This window comes from Macaca mulatta, chromosome 11, assembly GCF_049350105.2.
Source record: "Macaca mulatta isolate MMU2019108-1 chromosome 11, T2T-MMU8v2.0, whole genome shotgun sequence".
In the NCBI taxonomy this organism is placed as follows: domain Eukaryota; kingdom Metazoa; phylum Chordata; class Mammalia; order Primates; family Cercopithecidae; genus Macaca; species Macaca mulatta.
This window is the reverse complement of record NC_133416.1, coordinates 92,508,544-92,515,561: the sequence shown is the minus strand read 5'-3', so window position 1 is coordinate 92,515,561 and position 7,018 is coordinate 92,508,544. Positions and strand designations below refer to the sequence as shown.

The following is a 7,018-nucleotide window of genomic DNA, read 5'->3' as shown; positions in this document are numbered from 1 at the left end:
AAACTTAGTTTCTGAAAATTGAATTATTTTGATTGTCAACAGGAAGAATATCTTTTATTGGCACTTGTTTTTAAATAAGGCAATTCACCAACTTATATGTAGCACTTGTTATAGCACTTTGAATATATCTTTTTAAAGAACATTCCTCTCTGTGGTTGAAAAGTTCACAAGAGGCCTCTTTCCTTTCTCAAGCCTCACATAAATGGAGCCATTTCAGAACATTGCTAAGCACTTAGGAAGAGTTTGCAATGTGGTTCGTTTTAGTGGTGGGAAATTCTTTTTGGTGTTACCCTGACCTCAAGTGGTCTATTTCCTAATGCTTTTAGGAATGAAAACATTATTTTCTATTCAAACGTATTTTATTTTTTAGACAGTTTATAAATTACATAGAAAACATCACGTAAGATTTAATAGACAGAGTTTTTCCTTAAAGTCTGAACGGAATTGTTGCAAAGGCCAATTTGGTCTTTGGGGTTTATCCTACTTTTTTTTTTTTTTTTTTTTTGAGACGGAGTCTCGCTCTGTCGCCCAGGCTGGAGTGCAGTGGCGCGATCTCGGCTCACTGCAAGCTCCGCCTCCCGGGTTCACGCCATTCTCCTGCCTCAGCCTCCCGAGTAGCTGGGACTACAGGCGCCCACAACCGCGCCCGGCTAATTTTTTGTATTTTTAGTAGAGACGGGGTTTCACCGTGGTCTCGATCTCCTGACCTTGTGATCCGCCCGCCTCGGCCTCCCAAAGTGCTGGGATTACAGGCGTGAGCCACCGCGCCCGGCCCCTACTTTATTTTTTGTTCTCTCCCTTCACCTCATCTCTGTATTGCCAAACTATATGTTCTTCTTGCCCTGAATCTCATATTTGGTGCTTCTGCTGGCATAGGTAGTTTTACATAATTTATCTTTATTTTCTCACAGTGAAACCTATGTCTCTGTTCCCTCAAGACCCTGGACAAAGTATATAGATTTTTATGAGCCTCAGTTGTTTCCATGATAAAAGTCGATAAGAATACTTCAGCATCTATCCAAACTAGGGAATTGTAATTATTCTTAAAGCATAGAGCTTTAAGAATGCAGACTCACAGATCAGATAAAGATCGTTTTAAAGACCATTTCAGCCACTTACTATACCTATTGAGTAAAACACTTAAGTTTACAAAGCCTTAAGTTTCATCATCTATAAAATGGATATAAAAGTGAAATTGACTTCAAAAGGTTATTGAAATAATTAAATGTAATAATGTAAGTAAAAAACTTAGCACTATGTGTAGCACACTAAGTGGTCAAAAATGTTACCTATTGTCACTATCATGTAAAGCAACTGGCATATGTGGTTGAGTGAAATGCTACCTATTATTATTAAATATTAGTGCCATGGCATGTAACAATAATGATAATAAACCTATACTAACTTCTAGGTTAATAGGTAGTAATAATTTGATGTGCCAACTTTCACAGGCAACACTGTACATATTAACTCTTCTGGTGACACTCAACCTTATTCAACTGATGGAGGTAAGCATGATTTGGAAGGCAGCTAGGTAGATCACATCCTTCAAACTTCAGTTCACAGGTGGCCGTGTACTCTGATCACACATTAGGCCTGCCCTGACTGTTGCTTATGGGGGTGGGGGCTGGGGGATTTAGCCATACCACATGTGCTTTTCATTAGTGAGAATTATATTTTACCTTTGAAGTTCTTGTTTTAAAATCCAATATACTAAATGTTCAGCAATCCAAATTATATATAACTACTCAAGAATTTTACATATATCTTTATGGGCTTACAGATTGCTATATGAAATGCAAACTTTCTTTTACATATACTAAATCCAAAGAATATTTATTTTGGAAACTTTTTGGTGCTCTACTTCAAAACAGATGAACATGACTCAAGAAAGCTAGGTGTATTAGATAAATTGTACAATCCCATATCTGATTCAGGCATTCCAAAGACTTGTTTTTAACAACAAAAATCAGGTAGACATACACCTTTACCCTACAACAAAATCTATATAATTATTTCCTAAATTGGTTGTTATCAGTGAAACGACTCTATTCTTTTTAGATTAGAAAAATCACCTATATTATACAACAACTTTTGGAAATTCACTACATAAATTGATATATTAATGGTTCTGAAAATTCCTAGAGGATGGAAATTGGTTTAAACTTGTTTTACCTAGCAGATAAACAAACTTATAATATGTTTGCTTTTGAAGAACACCTGTTATCAACCTGAATAATGAAAGATCTTTGAAACATGTTTGGAGGAAAATATTAATCTAGATGACAAATATAGAAAAATCAATATTTTCCCCTATGGATTGGGTAAGTGGGCAACTTTGAGCATGTCATCTGTTACTTTCAACCTCTGGAAGGGAGAGGGAACCCAATCCTACAACTTCAGTAAGTTACAAATTTGGCAGCCTAGCGTTCAACTTTGTACACTTTTGTGCTTAGGGAAGCTAAATTGCTACAGTCTGAATGTTTGTGGCCTCTCAAAAATCATATGTTGAAATTTAATACCCACTTTGACGATATTAAGAGGAGGGACCTTTGAGGGTGTTTAGGTCATCAGGGTGAAGCCCTCATGAATGAGATTAGTGTCCTATAATGAACCTAAGAGACCAGAGTTTTTTCCTTCACCCATATGAGGACACAGTGAGAAGGCATCATCTATCAGTGGCCAAATCTATCTTGTTAGTGCCTTGATCTTGGACTTCCCAGCCTCCAGACTGTAAAAATAAATTTCTGTTGTTTGTAAGCCACCCAGTTGATGGTATTTTGTTACAGCCTTAATGACCTAAGACATAAGGCTTGCCAGGAATTACTCGAAAATGATCGATATCATTTCAAAAATTCTAAACTAAAATTTCTAATTTAATTTTAAACACATCAAAATAAGGTGTAAACTACATATTAATATTCATAATACATCCTAAATTGGCTAAGGATTTGAATTAATTAAAGTGGTTTAATTCATGCATTTAAAAACATCAGCTTGTTTTCTGTGCTCCTCCGAGCTCGCCGTCTGTCCGGGTTTTTTACGTTTTAATTTCCAGGACTTGAACTGCCATGTCCTCTGAAGAAGGAAAGCTTTTCGTGGGAGGGCTCAACTTTAACACCGACGAGCAAGCGCTGGAAGACCACTTCAGCAGTTTCGGACCTATCTCTGAGGTGGTCGTTGTCAAGGACCGGGAGACTCAGCGGTCCAGGGGTTTTGGTTTCATCACCTTCACCAACCCAGAGCATGCTTCAGTTGCCATGAGAGCCATGAACGGAGAGTCCCTGGATGGTCGTCAGATCCGTGTGGCTCATGTAGGCAAGTCTGCTCGGGAAACCAGAGGAGGTGGCTTTGGGGCCCATGGGCGTGGTCGCAGCTACTCTAGAGGTGGTGGGGACCAGGGCTATGGGAGTGGCAGGTATTATGACAGTAGACCTGGAGGGTATGGATATGGATATGGACGTTCCAGAGACTATAATGGCAGAAACCAAGGTGGTTATGACCGCTACTCAGGAGGAAATTACAGACACAATTATGACAAGTGAAATGAGACATGCACATAATGTAGATACACAAGGAATAATTTCTGATCCAGGATTGTCCTTCCAAATGGCTGTATTTATAAAGCTTTTTGGAGCTGCACTGAAGCATCTTATTTTATAGCATATCAACCTTTTGTTTTTAAATTGACCTGCCAAGGTAGTTAAAGATCTTTAACAGTTCCATCTTTTTAAAAATTTTTTCTGCCTATTTAAAGACAAATTATGGAAAGTTTGTAGAGCCTGAGTATTTTTCTTTTTACCAGTTTTTTAGTTAGACCTCTCAGGATTATTGGACCTAGCAATAATTGATTCTGTCAAGTTTGGCCAGACTGGTTTCAGAAAATTAATGTGTATCCAGGACATTTTAAAAACCTGTACACAGTGTTTATTGTGGTTAGGAAGCAATTTCCAAACGTACCTATAAGAAATGTGCGTCAAGCCAGCCTGACCAACATGGTGAAACCCCATCTGTACTAAAGATAAAAAAATTAGCCCTGCGTGGTGGCGTACACCTGTAATCCCAGCTACTCGGGAGGCTGAGGCAGGAGAATCTCTGGAACCCCGGAGGTGGAGGTTGCAGTGAGCCGAGATAGCGCCACTGTACTCCAGCCTGGGCAACAGAGCGAGACTCCATCTCAAAAAAAAAGAAAAGTGTATCAATAACATGATTATCCAAGGGTATTTTCTAATTCAGATAATCAAACTGATTATATAGAAGAGTTGCTTTAAAATGTTTGCAAATGTCTTTTTTTTTTTTTTTTTTAATACTGGAAGAAAAAATATTCTGTTGTGTCTCATACAGTGCTTAGGATGTCTTTCACAGAGCTTATTAAAAAGATGAAACCTGAAAAAATAAAAATAAAAACATCAAATAAATATTCATTGAGCACCAAACATTGGTTATTTAGAGGCTGGAAACATGCTGCTGAAAAAGATAGATTACTTGTCCTTAATGATGACAGAGATGGATGTATTATACGAGTAATAGGGACGAAATGAGTGTTGTGATAGAGTAAACATATAATGCTACAGGAGCAAATCAGAGGAGCGTTTAGCCAAATCCTACGGTATGGTTTCAGGGAAGATATCCCTAGGACATAGGATTACCAAATAAAATAGAGAATGCCCAATAACATTTGATTTTCATACAAACAATGAGTGATGTCTTAATATAATTATGTCCCAAGTAATATCTGTTGCTACATGTCTTGAATTTCCATTTGCTAAATTTGACAGTCCTACTTGAATACAACCTTTAAGTTTCAATCCGAAGGAAAACAATGCATTAGCCAAATGAACAGACAGAAAAGACCAATAGAGGCAAATGAACTTACATGTACAAGGTGAGTATTTAAGCATAGACAGAGTGCCTGAAGAGAAGTACATGCAGGTTAGTGTAGCAGGATTAGAGATTTGGATGAGGAAAAGATATGTAATCATATTCTGGATTGCGTGTTTTCTTTAGAGATGATGGAGAGCCATTAGGTAGTTTTGTGGTTAGTGCTATCAGAATTGTGATTTAGAAAAAAAACATCTGGAGTGGGACCAGACTCAACATAAGAATGATCCTGAGTGGGCCAGGTGCAGTGGCTGGTGCCTGTAATCTCAACACTTTGGGAAGGTGAGGCAGGAGGATCACTTGAGCCTGGGAGTTCAAGATCACTCTGGCAATATAGCAAAACTTCATCTCTGAAAAAAGAGGAAGAAGAGGAAGAAGAAGAAGGAAGAAGGAGAAGAAGAAGAAAGAAGAAGAAGAAGAAGAAGAAGAAGAAGAAGAAGAAGAAGAAGAAGAAGAAGAAGAAGAAGAAGAAGAAGAAGGAGGAGGAGGAGGAGGAGGAGGAGGAGGAGGAGGAGGAGGAGGAGGAGGAGGAGGAGGAGGAGGAGAAGAAGAAGAAGAAGAAGAAAAGGAGGAGGAGGAGGAAGAGGAAGGAGGAGAAAGAGGAAAGAAGTAAGAAGACAGAAGGAAGAGGGAAGGAGGAGGAGGAAGAGGAGAAGAAGGAGGAGGAAAGAAGAAAGGGGAAAGAAAGAAAAAAGGAAAGAAGGAAGAAAGGAAGAAAGGAAGGAAAAGAAAGAAAAAGAAGGAAGGAAGGAAGAAAGAGAAAAAGAAAGAAAGAAAGAGAAAGAAAGAAAGAAAGAAAGAGAGAAAGAGAGAGAGAGAAAGAGAGAAAGAGAGAAAGAAAGAAAGAAGGTAGAGAGGGAGGGAGGGAAGGAAAGAAGGAAGGAAGGAAGGAAGGAAGATACTGAGTATTGTTAGTAAATTTACTGTGGGATGATAGTGGCTTGAATTAATATGATGGCAATACAGGTGAAGGGAATTAACGACTTAAAATAGATTTAGAAATTACAGTAGTGCTTGGAAGTTCAGATCCTGAAGTCAAACTGCTCTACCACTTATGAGACGTGTGTGGTAATTTCCCAAAGAAGTGAAGAATACAGTTGTTTTATTCTAGGTAAGTAGATTCCCTCTCTGAGCTGCTTCTCGCTTAATATGGGCCTAATAATACATAGGATTGTTGTAGTAATAAAATAAATAATACATTAAAAACACTTATCATAAGATTTGATAGCTGATTGCCTATGAGTGAGAAGAGACAGGAATAAAATAAATAACACTCAAGTTTGTATTACAGAGGAAATAAGAGAGAAATGAAAAGCAGAAGTAGCCGAAGAATGGACTCACACAAATATAGTCAACTCATCTTTGACAAAGGAGCTAAGGTGATTCAAGGGAGAAAGGATACTTTTTTTTTTCAATAAAATACTGTTTTTCAACAACTAGACATCCACATACAAAAGAAAAAAAGGGAATCTAGACATAGGCCTTATACTTTTCACAAAAATTAGCTCGAAAGGTATCAAAGACTTAAGTGTAAATCATAAAACTGTAAAACTCCTAAGAAATAACATAGGAGAAAATCTAGGTGACCTTATGTTTGGTAACAACTTTTTAGATACAATACCAAAAGCCCGATCCACAAAAGGAAAAATTAATAAGTTGGACTTCATTAAAATTAAAAACTTCTGCTCTGTGAGAAACTTTGTCAAGAGAAAGAATTAAAAGCCATAGAACATGGAAAAATGCAAAACCTATATCTGACAAAGAACTTGTATTTAAAATATCAAAGAACTCTTAAAACCCAACAAGACAACAACAACAAAAAATTTAAAAATGGGTAAAAGATCTGGGCACCTCACCAAAGAAGATATAGAGATACAAAACAAGTGTATAAAAAGATGTTCAATATCATGTTATCAGTGAATTGCAAATTAAAGCAATGAAATACCAGTGTGCATCTTTTATAACAAGTAAAATCCAAAACACAGACAACAGTAAATGTTAGAGAGGATGTGGAGCAAGAGGAACTCTCATTCATTGCTGGGGGAATTACCAAATTGTTGAATGATTTTGGAAGACACTTTGGCAGTTTCTTATAAAAGTAAGTAAACTCTTACCATATGATCCAGAAATCATACTC

At 37.3% G+C, this 7,018-nt stretch overlaps 1 pseudogene; it reads left to right on the top strand.

Moving 5' to 3' along the window:
• Window positions 1–2,996: 2,996 nt before the first annotated feature.
• On the top strand, window positions 2,997–4,407 carry LOC699820 (RNA-binding protein 3; annotated as a pseudogene).
• The last annotated feature ends 2,611 nt before the right edge of the window (window positions 4,408–7,018 follow it).